At 63.5% G+C, this 12,723-nt stretch overlaps 1 protein-coding gene across 14 annotated transcripts in view; it reads right to left on the bottom strand.

The window, feature by feature from the left end:
* NCOR2 (nuclear receptor corepressor 2) overlaps positions 1–1,096 on the bottom strand; it is a 181,336-nt gene extending 180,240 nt beyond the window's left edge. For 13 of the 14 annotated variants that reach the window (XM_042962539.1, XM_042962547.1, XM_042962545.1 and 10 more), the window contains exon 1: positions 1,044–1,090. The gene's annotated coding sequence lies outside the window, so the exon portion shown is untranslated. Of the gene's footprint in view, positions 1–1,043 lie in introns of all 14 variants that reach the window. The other variant, XM_042962536.1, reaches the window with a different exon arrangement.
* Positions 1,097–12,723: the final 11,627 nt, after the last annotated feature.

The following is a 12,723-nucleotide window of genomic DNA, read 5'->3' as shown; positions in this document are numbered from 1 at the left end:
CAGGAGCCCTGTGCCTCTCAGGTAAAACTCAGTAAACAGAGGGGCGCCTGGGGGGGCTGGGCTGGTTAAGCGTCCAACTCTTGATTTCAGCTCGGGTCATGATCTCACGGTCCAGGGGTGGGAGCCCCGCGTCGGGGGCTCTGTGATGACCGTGGGAAGCCCGCCTGGGATCCTCTCTCTCCCTCTCTCTCTCTGCCCTCCCCTGCTCATTCTCTGTCTCTCTCTCGAAATAAATAAATAAACCTAAAAACGTTCTTTTTTTTCTAATCCGCGTAACAGCAAAGACGCTGTGTGCCAGCCAGGCCCGTGTCCGAATTCCCAGCTCCACACACGACCCACCGCCGGACCGCCTTCCCACTCCCCTGACATCCCAAACCCTGCCCGCGCCCCGGTCCCCCCGGTGCGGGAGAGGCCCTGCCGTCCAAGGGACCAGGTGGAGGGGCGGGCAGTTTTCACAGGCCTGCGGCATCCGGGCCCCAGTCTGCCTGCTGCCATACGAGCAGGTTGGGGCAGAACCCGCCAGGTTCCCTGGGAGGCTCAACAAAGGTTTGAGTCCCGGCTCTTAGCTCCCAGCCGCGATCTGGGACAGGCGACCTACCTGTGCCTCGGCTTCCCTGCTCGTAAAACGAGGCCGAAGATCCGTTCTGGCGCCTGTGCAGCCCTGCGCATCAGCTGCTGCCCCGACCCCTTCCACAGGCCCCACCCTCCCCAAGCCTGCAGCCACCTCCGGAGCACAGACGCGATGGGCCCTGAACCCCAAGACGGAGAAAGCCCACCACCCCACATCCACACTGCCAGGGACTGCCCCTTCTCTCGGCCGTCATGCACCATCCCCAGGGGACCCCCCAACCCCCCCCCCAAGGTGTTCCCCACCCTGAGCAACCCTGGGGTGCCAGGTCCCACCCCACAAGGCCACACCGAGCCCCCAACCCCATCCACGAGGAGGAGCCTGGCTTCCCCGGCGACTCCCGACCCCGCGCATGAGGAGGTCCCGGCAATGCGAATCTGCTAGAGACAGTGAGAGGGGACAGACGTGAACCTACCAGAAATGGCCTCCGGTGACGCTGAGTCCTCAAAGAGCCCGGGAGACCTGCAGGAGAAAGGAGGCTTGTTAGTGAAGAGTCAGCGGCCCCTACCACACGCGGGCCACGGGTGGCACGGCCACGTCGGCGTGTGGGCAGGGGCGGCAAAGCCCGTGGTCCACGCCCGATGCCCTGCACGGTCGGGCCGAGCACTCCGCCGCCACCACCCCGTGGGCCGCGTGGTGGGCACGGCCACCCCACTTGATGGAGAGGGACACCGAGCCTCCGAGAATCAAAGTCTCGCGCCCCCGGTCCCACCACTAGGAAGTCACTGAGCTGGGATCCCAACCCGGGCCGTGTGGTTATAAAGGCAGCCTCTACCCTGGCAGGGCCACCGAGGAGCTGCGGGCCCCGGTCACGGTGAACCGCACCCCCCCCCCGTCCCGAGTGTCCAGAATACATAAAGGACACCCACGAAGAAACAAGAAAGAGCCAGTGAACCCAAGACACCTCACAAAAGTGGATACACAGACGGCCCAGAAGCTTATGAAAAGGTGCCCGATGTCACTGGTCGTTCGGGGAAGCGCAAGTTAAAACTGAGGGCCCACGACACGGCCACCTGGACGGCTGAGATCACAGACAGACAGGCACCAAGTGTCTCGTGACCACGGGACCCAGCAATCCCACCCCTGGGCCTTTACACGTGACCAACGAAACCACGGCTCCTCCCAAAGACTCCAGGCCCGTGTCCGTAACAGCTTCATACACAATCACAAAAAAACCGGGGCGCCTGGGTGGCTTGGTCGGTTAAGCGTCCTGACTCTTGGTTTCGGCTCAGGTCATGATCTCGGGGTTCATGGGATCGAGCCGCACGTCGGGCTCTGTGCGGACGGTGCGGGATTCTCTCTCTCTCTCTCTCTCTCTCTCTCTCTCTCTCTCTCTCTCTCTGCCCCTCCCCCACACCCACACTTGCTCTGTCTCAAAAATAAATAAATAAACATTAAAAAGAAAAAACTGACGACAACCCAGCTGCCCAGCAACAGGTGCACCCCGGAATCTCTCCTCCACGATACAACATGACAAGCTACGGGTGCCCACAACCGGAAGGGGGAACCGCAGGCTAACGGGCTGAGCACAGCCAGGTTCAAAGGGCAGCACGCGGTCCCCGCAGATGATTCTGAGAAAGGCCACGCTCGACTTGCGCAGGGAGAGAGAGGTCCACAGAAGTGGTCACACTAGCACGGGATGAAGGGGCCTCCCACAGAAGCTAGGACGCTGATCGCCGCCGGGGAGAAGGCAGGTGGCCACGTGGTGTCCCCTTTCTAATTATTCACTAATTTGCAACCACGGGTGTTTGCGTTCTTTATCGCGTTAGCTTCTGCACGAAGCAAATAAAAAAAAAAAAAAATAGGCTAATGGGCAGAGCACTGGGGAGAGAGTCCAGAAACCTCGTTCTGTTCCCACTAACGGCTGTGACCTTGGGCAAGCCCCCAGCACTCTCTGAGCTCAGTCTTCCCATCCAGAAAGTGGGCCCTCTCCCCACGACGGCCCTCTGGCCCACTCATGCGCAAACATCTCGGTATCCAGGGAGCCACAAGGAGCCTCCTCTCCACCTGTGCTGCCCCCCAGGGATCAGAGGCAAGTGGCACCAGGGACGCCTGCTCTCACAACGCTGGGGACAGCTCCACGCAGAGCTCGGGCTCCGCAGCCAAGCTCCCCGGGTTCCAACCAGGGGCTCTGCCCCTTCTAGCTGGAGATGAGTGGCTTCACCTCCCGTGCCTCAGTTTCCCCATCTCTAAAGTGGGAGCGGTGGTAAGTTCACTGGCCTCAGAGTGGATCCCTGCAGGCGCTCAATCACCGCTGGGTGCTACCATGACCCACGGGCTGGTGGCGATGCCCCAAGAGCCTGTCTGCCCAGGCAGGCCCTTCAGATCCCAAAGACCCCTAAAAGGGGCAGCTGAAGGAGGCTCATGGGAGACAAACCCACCCCTTCTCTCCATCGCCTTCTTTTTTTGTTAAGTTATTTTGTTGATTTTTTTTTTACGATGCCCCCAGGCTTGGCACTTGGCTCTGCCTTCTGCCGCCGCTCCAGAGACAGGCCTCAAAGGAAAGCTGGGAAGGGCGAGGGCCCAGGCACGTCCCCATGGCCATCTTGATCTGGGCTCCCAAGGGTCCCGTAAAGGGCTCAAGCAAGGTCAGGCCCAGCGGGCGCTCCCTCCAAGCGACAGCTGGGGGCCCTGACCCCCCTCCTTCCTACCTTCTGCCTTCTCCTCCCGTCTCCAGCCGGCTCCTTCTCCAACCCCCAGCCAGACACACAGCCCCGGGCAGCGTGGGGTCAAGACCAGCCCGGCCAGCCCCAGGGTCACACGGCCCCGGGGGGAGACACTGAGCATCATGACTGAGCAACAACAAGCCCCGAGAGTGGATCCCAACCTCGAGGATTCACCGGGGCTTCCCAGGAGAGGACGCAGGGGCAGCCGGGGGCAGAGAACGCGGGACAAGGCGCTGGGGTGGGAAGGACCCCGGAGCCGCGGCTGGAACAGACTGAACGCGCGGACGCAGGGAGACACGGCTGGTCACAAAGAGCCCTGCAGACGGTGGCTTCAGCCCCAGGGCAGTGAGACCCCCACGAGGCTTCTGCAGGCCGTGCAGTGGAGAGTGCGCAGGGGTGGAAGCGGGTGGCCCGGAGAGGCTCCTGGGCCCGTCTAGGCGGGCCACCCGCGGAGGCGGGAGAGGTGGGCGGGGTGGAGAACAGAACCCACCGGGCGGGAACGGGGGGAGCCTGGCTTCCCAGTTCAGACGGGGGAGCAGACGGGGAGCCTCGGTCAGCTCTGGGCAGGGGAGGGAAGAAGAGAGACAGCCTGCCTCCTGCGCCCTGTCTGCGTTCCAACCGCTTCCCGAGCGGTGCCTCGGGTGATCCTCACGACCAGCCCGGGCCTCCGTTTTCCGGCCCGGGCAGCTGAGGCTCAGAGACTGGAGGTAACTGCCCCAAGGTCACACAGCCGCAAAGCGAACGGGCTGGGATTCGAAACCAGGCCCACGTTCCCTGGCTGGTGGGGGCCAGGGCGCGAGGCCGGGCACAGATGGCCGTGGGGCAGCTCCCACAGCAGGGACAGGGCTCGCACCTCCCCGGACAGAGCCGCACCCCAGGAACGCCCTCAGCCTGGGTCCTCTCCGGGAGGGGACGCCACGAAGCCCCATGCCCGACAGGCCAGGGAGCAGCCACCGGGGCCCAGCCGCACCCCACACCCCTCGCCCTCACCCACGCCGGTGCTCACACGCACGCACTTGTTCCCGCCCGTGCACACCCTCGGCCGCTCGCCCGCCGGCTCGGTGCCCCGTCCACTCACGTGTGCTCCCCCCGGCCCACGCTCCCGGGCACCTCCCTCTCGCTCACACCACGCAGGCTTCACTCGCTGGGCAACGGGGGACCGGGCGCCCTTCCCCATCCACCCCTCCACCCCGGACAGCCCCTCCCTGTCCCCCTCCTCTCCCAGGGGCTGACCAGATTTGTCTCCCAGCAAAGCCGATCCGGGGAGGGCTCCCTCTCCCAAACCCACTGCAACCCTCGCTCACATATCTCACCGGCCCCCAGGGCCCAGGGGCTGAGACCTGCCCCTCCCCCCGCAGCCCCCAAAAAGCCCCCTCAGGCCTCTGCCAAATGCACCCTCACCCTCCTTCTCTGCCCTCCCAGACCTAGCACAAACGCCGGCTCTTCCTCCTCCAGGAAGCCTGCCCAGATCACCCTAGCCACGGAGGCCAGCCCAAAGTGTCCATCCGCTCTGCTCAGAGACAGGGAGCCACAAGGCCCGAGGCCACAGAGCTGGGAGAGGAGAGCAGCCAGGGTTCAAACCCCAAGGTGGATATTCTGCTCGGACCAGGACACCATCACCCTTCGGTTTGACAAAGCTCCTGCCCGGGGATGCAGCCATGAGTACAAAAGATGATAGTTCTGGGTGGACACAGCCACAGGCACCCACACCCACACGTGACCAGGATGGCTTCGGAGAGCAGGGACGGACAGAAACCAGAGCGAACCTGCGATAATGACGGGGCGGGGGAGGGGGCAGGGAAGTCGGGGAAGGTCTCCCCAGGAGGGGCCACAGGAGACCAGGGCCGAAGGTCAGGGGGCAGCTGGGCCCGCAGAGACAAGCAGGAAGGGCACCCAGGAGGAAGGCACAGCACATGCAAAGGCCTAGAGGTGGGAACCAGCTAAGCTGGAAGCAGCCAGCAGGGCCGGAAGGTGGAGAAGAGAACCGGGGCTTTATCTCCAGGGCAAGGCCACGGGACTGGAGTGGCACACTCTGACCTAACCCAAAACTGGGTAGGAGCAGCGTGAGGCAGGGCCAGCGAGGACACCGCCAGGTCAATCCCTGAGGGCTTCCTGGAGGCAGGGGCCTCCTGCCCAGGCCCAGCCTGCTAGCCCCTCAAGCCCCTGGTGATGCCAGGCTTTTACCTCCACCTGCTCCAGGAGCAGGCTGCTAAAAGCAGCCCCCGGCCCCCACGAACGCACAGAAGAAATCCTTCCTCCCAGCCCAGCCCCCTCCCAGCCTCCAGCCACGGCGGGCAGCACCCTGGGCAGGGCCCCAGGAGACACGCTTCCTAGGTGTCCTACTAGGACAGCAGGTGTCAATGGAGCACCCGCAGGGCCTGCAGACGACGGGCAAGCTGGGGCTGGAGGGAGCCTGGGTTCCTTCCAGTCCCGGCTCAAGCCACCTCTGCACTGGGTACCCAAGCCACTTCATCTCCCTGCGCCTCGGACTCCCCATCTGTAACCTGAGGGGTGGTGACAGTGCCCCCCACGCAGGGCGCGGTGCCCACTGAATAAGCCAATGCAGGACAGCGCCCAGCATGGCGCAGGTGCCCAAGAAACTTACTGTCGCGACAAACACTTTCAACTCGTCACCACGCGGGACCCTCAGAGCAGTGCTCCCGAGAGAGGGGGAGAGATGAAGCACGGAACGGTCGCTCACCCGTCCCAGGGGTCTCAGCTGGAAGCAAGTCAAAAGCCAGAACCCTCTCTTGACTCTCCTAGGAGCCCTGCAAATTCCTCCCTGACGTGCTCGTTTCACAGTGAGGCAGACTGAGGCCCTAACCAGACAGGTCTGTGCCCACAGCTTGCCCGGGAACACCTGACAGCAAGTGGTCTCTCCAGAGAACTCCTACCTATGCCTCAAAGCCCAGCCCCATCATGCCCTCTCCCCTCGCCACCCCCCCACAACGAGTAAGCCTCTCCTGACAGTCCAGGCACGTTCAGGCCCTCACAGCCACCCACTCTGCCCAAAGGCCCTGTCTGGCCACCCTTAACAGACCCTGGGGCCCCCGGGAAAGGACCTGCTCTGTCTGAGGCCGCAAGTCTTTACCCAAAGCCAGATGCGGAATGCAACCAGCAAGGCGAGGCTCAGAGCAGAAGAGGCTGGGTACAGAGGAGGGGCCGGTGCCAACAGTATGGCGTACAGCTGAGAGACGGCCTGGCACCCAGGGGGGGCCCAACCAGCTCAAACAGACCTGGCACACAGCAGGGCCCTGGGTCTGCCTGCTGTCCTCCACCAATCCCCTCTCCCCACAGACAAGCACCCCCCATCCACCCCCCACACCCACCGGCATCCCACCCTCGAGTACAAGCCCAGCGGCCCTCTTCCTCCAGGCAGCCCTCTCACTCCCTCACGCTCGGCAGCATCCAGCCTGGCAGCAGGTCACAAAACCGATCGTAAGCGTGGTCGCAACTGACGTTTAGCTGCTCAGGGACAGCCCCGGGCTGAGCCTTTACTCCCTTAACTCCGACGACCCTTCAAACAGCTTCTTCATTGTCCCCACTTTACAGAGGAGAAAACTGAGGCCCAAGGAGGTGGAGTCGGAGAGTGGAGAAGTCAGGATGGGAGCGCAGGCGGACTTCAGCCCTGCACGGGGCGGGGGAGGGCTGAGCGTGAGGGATGTCACCGTCGGGGGCGCCCTCTCCCCGTGTTAGCTCAGACTCTGGGCCAGGCATTGGTGGTCGATCCAATGTAACCCTTCCTGCGGCCTCTGCAGCCGCTCCCACCCTTCCCCCCAGTGGACAGACTGAGGTTCCAAGAAGGGACCGTACAGCCGGCTGCCACATACCTCAGGGGTCCCCCCCCAGAGGGCAGGGTGCCCTCGATGCTCCCCACAGGCAGTGCAGAGGCACAGACCGGGGCCCTACAAGGAGCAGGCACCACGACTCACCCGCAGCATCCCTGCTCCCCGGGATGACTCCCAGTCATCACCTCCTGCCCAGGGCCGCCCTCGGGCAGGGCTGGGACCAGGTCCCCCTGCCCAGCTCTGCTGCTCCGGGGCAGGGCCCTCAGCCCCCAGCCCTCAGAGGGGGATGCTCCGGCTACAGCCTGCACCTGCCCACTTCAAACCCGCTCAGCAGGTCAAGTCCTACAAAACCGCCTGAAGCCCAGGGGCCACTGCAGTGCCCGCCCCTTTAAGAAAGGGAAAGGGACGGCCACGAGAGCCTCCTCATGGCCACAACAGCCAGCAGAGTCAGCCGCGCCAGAGAGCTCTACAGAGGCCCTGTGCTGGACCCCAGGGGCCCCCAGATCCGGGCACCGGCCCCCAAGGGACCCCAAGTGCGCCCTGCAGGTTGGATCTCGGGGATTTCAGGCACAATATGATCCAGGCTCCAGGCTGGAAGCAGGCCAGGGCCCCGCCCGAGGCGTCTGGGGGTGGGAGGAGGCCGAGGAGGACCGAGGGAGGGCCGCCTGGGCCACCCGGCACATCTTTTCACATCAGGTCAACAGGGGCCAGGGGTGGCCCATCCCCTTCACTGTGGTGGCCAGCAGCCCAGACAGCCGGGGCGGGAGGCAGGCTCCGCAGCCCTTCCATTTAGAAGCCACTGGGACATTTTATTTTCCTTCTCAAGTGACAGCTGAGGCGTGCCGGCCCGCGCCGGCTCTCCTAGAAGCTGCAGAGAGGCAATCACCGGGAGTTCACCGGGTCTCTGATTCCCCACCGGACTGCGGCAGCCAGCAGCTGCTGGGGGGGCCGGAGGCGGGGGCACACGGGCCACACTGAGCTCTCTCCTCCCCACCCCTCCCCCACCTCCCAGGACAGGGGCAGCCACATCAAGGCCAGGGGAGCGGATGTAAGTGGACGGGGCCTTGGGCAGGACAAAGGAGGGAAGGGGCGGCAGGGAGGGGGACACACGGCTCTGTCCAAAGGGGCATGTGGCTCAACCAAGGGGGGCGGAGGCCACTCAAGGGGACCCAAGGTCCAGGCAAGGAGGGGGCTGAAGGGGTCAGGGAGAGAAGGGAGGACACTGCCGGAGCACCGCCCCCCGCCCCCAAGTGCACACAACCACACCGGCCCGCCCACTGCCAGGCCCTGGGCCATCCCCAGGGCCCGGCAAGGGGGACACTGTCCTGACCTCATTTCCAAGATGGGGAAACCGAGGCCCAGAGAGGTTCAGCAGCCCTCGAGGGGAGGGGAGACTGGAACCCGGACTGGAACCAGTCCTCCACCCTCCACACCCCCAACTGAGCCCCAGACGTGCTTCTCCAAAGCCTCCTGCCCATCTCCTCGCCCGGGGCACGGGGCCATCTACGGAGACGGCAACCAACAGGAGAAATCAGACGCCAGGAAGGAGCCGGGGTATCGACTGTTTCTGGAGGGAAGGGGGGCGGCCGGGGGCCCAGGCGCAGAGCTCCGGCAGCCTGGCTTCCGGCCCAGCGCAGGCCAAGGCAGGGCAGACCAGGCCAGGAGGGCCAGGGGCTTCCCTCCGGGCCCGCGGAGGCGGCAGCACGGAGAAGCCATCTGTCCGTCCATCTGTCTGTCCTCCTCCACCAGCACCGACGGCCCACGGGGACCAGGAGCTGCCCCCCCCCCCGCCCACCCGAGGGTTACACTGTGCCAGGCACACCACCCAGCCCTTTGTGCTTATTAACTGGCTAATCCTTACAACAGCCCTACGACCCTCCCCACTTTACAGACGGAGGTGATGAGGCACAAGCAGGAAAGCTCAGCCAGGCTCCCCACAGCTACGCCGTCCCTGTAACCGCACAACTTCGCCTCGGCAGGAGCCCCCTGTGGGGCGGGAGCCAAGAGAGCAGGCTCTCGGGGCGTGGTGCCCCGGGACTGCCTGGGTTGGAAACTTCCAGAAGCCTCTGGACGCCCGTCAGCGGCGCCCCCTCAGAGGCTCTCTGTAGAGATAATTCAGTCTCTGCACCCTCGGGAGGCACAAAGCAAGCGTCCCAAGAGGTTAGCAGCTGAGTTTCCCACAAAGAGGCGGTTTCGGCCACTGGATCCTGCTGGTCGGGCTGGGAGGCAGACCACGCGGAGCCTTCTCGGTCTCCGCCCCGCCCTCCCCCCTCCCCCCCCAGCAGGGTCTGGGCCATTAGTGGCTGCAGGGCGGGGCCGGGGGCTGCCTGGGAGAGCAGGGGGGCCATCGATCGCCAGAAGCAATTAATTGTCCAGGTCAAGAGACGGTGAAAGAGATTTGTCACCCGAGGCCCAGGGGATATTCCAGGGACTCCAGCAGCCCAGAGCAGACAGGATGGTTCCCACTGACCTGGTCGGGAGAGGGGTCAGGTCCTTGCACACTTGCTCCCTCGTCCTTTCCTCCCCCTCCCTCTCCTGGCCTCACGCTCCCCACTGCCTGGGCTCAACCCTCCACCGATGCCTTCCCCGTCCTCAACACCAGCCCTGGCCCCGGCCCCGCCCCCCACCGGTGACCTGTGCGTGGGGAGGGGCCACACAGTCCTTCGGGCGGTGCTCACTGCACAGACGGGGACAGTAAGGCCCAGTAAGGGAGCCCAACACAGAGTCCCCGAAGCCCAGGACCCGGCCTGAGCCCCGGATTCAATCCAAGTGCCCCATGATCTAGCTGGGCGACCACCCCGCACCTGTCGCCGAACTTCTCTGAGCCTGTTTCTTCCGCTGTAAAAGGGTAATAACCAGACTGGCTACAATCAGGCCGGCTGGGGCTCCAACTTCAGCTCTGCCGTTCTGAAAAGCCTGAGGGGTCACCTCGCTTCTCTGAACCTCAGTTTCCCCCTCTATAAAACGGGGATGATGCCGCGGGCTATTTCGTAGGCCGGCACGCAGCACCATTCAAGCTCGGTTCAGGGGCTCAGCTCAAACTTGCCATTGGGGTTGGTCAGGCCAGCTCCCCAGGAGCCAGAGCTCCGCCCCCAATCCCATTCAGATGTCTGTCAACTCGCCCAGCACCTCGGACACCCACACTCAGCCCCTGAGCCAGGCTGTGATGAGAAGACACGGGCTCCCGTCCCAGCCTCCACAGCAGGACCCGGTGGGAGAATAAGGCTTCATTCATTCACCCACTGGGCTTGGCAGCCGGTCGTCCTGCAGAATGGAAGGGCCCTGACCTACACGCACTCCATCCGGGATCTGGGAGGAGGGAGGGGTTGGTGCAGGGCATGGGCCTCCCCCATGGGCCTCCACTGGCTTTTAGCCCCTTGTTTCTGCACCAAATCCCTCCACGCACACCCAGACACGTGCGGCCGCCCCCTCACAGCCACTGATCCATGTGCAAAACATCAATAAACACGTCCTTCCGTGCCCCCGGTCCACAGATGGGAAAACTGAGGCCCAAGGAAACCAGCAAGGGGGCACCCTCAAACCTGGTTCTTTCTGATGGCTCACATGAGCATGAACTCGGCTCAGCAGGTGTTCAGAAGCCAGGTCACTGGGGCCAGAGGCAGCACTGAGTCAGAGCGAGAAACTCAGCGGAAACTGAAAACAGCCCAGGGCCCCCCTCCCCCGTCCCTTCCCCCACCCTGTGCTCCCCAGAGTGAGCCTCGCTGAATCACAGCACCATGCCCTGTGTTGGAAAGTTCCTGCTACTGTAGACAGGTGGGGGTGGGGGACAAGGGGCGACGAAAAGCTCACCGTGCCTGGCCCCAGAGCTGCCAGATCCCACCCACGCTCACCCCCAACACGGTGCCCACCCCCCCCCACCCCGCCCCGGGGCCCATCAGCCCCAGAGGAGCGCTGCCCCTCAGGGGTGTCCACGGCTGGAGGGCAGGCTGGCAGGAGAGCGACAGCAGGCACAGACTGCTACCAGATCTCTGGCTGGGCTTAGCCCACGGTGGAGGCCACAGGCCACACACGTCGGGGGCCTCAGGGTCCAGCCCCACGCCCTGCTTCAAGTCCTGGTTCCGCTGCGTCCTAGCTGTGTGACACTGGGCATTTGCTTAACATCTCTGAGCCGGCCCCTTGCCTGTGAAATGGAAACTCTCGCCTCATGGGGACTGACGAACAGACTCATAGGGCGCCTGGCAGACGGGAGGAGCTCAGCAAGCACCTATCTTTCTCAGTTCCCGAATTGTGTGTGTTTCTCTCTTGAGGTGACATGCACGGAACGTCAAAGTGAACAATTCAGTGCCACCGATGACATTCACGATGTGGTGCAACCACAACCCCCATCTAGTTCCAAAACACTTCCCGGACCTCAAAGGAAAGGAAAGCCCCGACCCGTGAGCCGTCACGCGTTCCCCAGCCCCCCACAACCACTCCTCGGCCCCTCTCTCTACAAGTCTGCTCGTTCTGGACATTTCCTATCAACGAAATCACACACTACGTGGCCTTTTGTGTCCGGCTTCTCTCACGTAGACGTTTTCAAGATGCGTCCGCGTTAGACACGCATCAGCACTCCATTCCCCGTGATGGCTGAACAGTATTCATCGATAGATCAAAAATATACTTCTTTAAGTTTATGTATCTTGGAGGGAGAGAGAGTGAGAGCAGGGGAGGGGCAGAGAGGGAGAGAGGGAGATAGAATCCCAAGCAGGCTCTGCACTGCCAGCATGGAGCCCGACCCCGGGCTTGAACTCCCGAACTGTGAGATCGAGACCTGGGCCCAAATCAAGAGTCGGATGCTTCACCGACTGAGCTACCCAGGCGCTCGAGTTTTAAAACAAGAAAAATAAACGCAATAATACAGAAATGCAACATACGGTACGTAAACACACACACACACACACGTAGACATGAAATATTTAAAACCTTGTAACATTATAAAAGAACTAACCATAATGACTGTGGTGATGTAGAATCTGGTCAGTGGGAGGAGCCAGCTGGCAGGAGGGGAAGGGACCTCGGGGCCCCAGGGCTGACGTCCCCTCCCTTTGGGGCCTTCCCTGCTCAAAACTTCAGGCCTTCCTGGCCCAGGCCCGACGGTGTTGTGCAACCATGAGCCAACTCCTCACCTGCTCTGGGCCTCGGCCTTCCCATCTGTAAACAGGGGCCACCGGACGGGATGCTCTCAGCCCCCAGGGAGAGAAGAGGCTACAGGAGCCAGACTACGGGCACCCTACAGGTGTGGGACAGGTCACCCAGGGAGGCAGACGGCCACCCTGTGCTGGTGACGGAAACTGACAAGCGGCTCTGGGATGCCTAGGCACCCTGCCCAGGGACACACTCTGGGCCACAGAGACGTGGGCACAGCATGAAAAGGGGACCTCGGTTGGCCCCGCCCCCCCTGCCCAGAGCACAACCCAGGTGCTGGGTTCCTGGGGCCCCGATGCCAGGTTCTTGCACTTGGACGCTCGGGCCGGATGGTTCTTCCCCGTGGGGGCTGCTCTGTGTGCGGCATCTCCAGCCCCTGCCCACGATGCCTGCGGCACTCCCCCAGCCGCTGCCCCGCCGGGCCAAACGAACCCTGGAGCCAGCATCACCCCGCTGACCCCCATCCGCACCCGGACTCCTCACGAGCCTCCCT

Source organism: Panthera tigris, chromosome D3, assembly GCF_018350195.1.
Source record: "Panthera tigris isolate Pti1 chromosome D3, P.tigris_Pti1_mat1.1, whole genome shotgun sequence".
NCBI lineage: Eukaryota > Metazoa > Chordata > Mammalia > Carnivora > Felidae > Panthera > Panthera tigris.
This window is presented reverse-complemented; position numbering and strand designations above follow the sequence as displayed.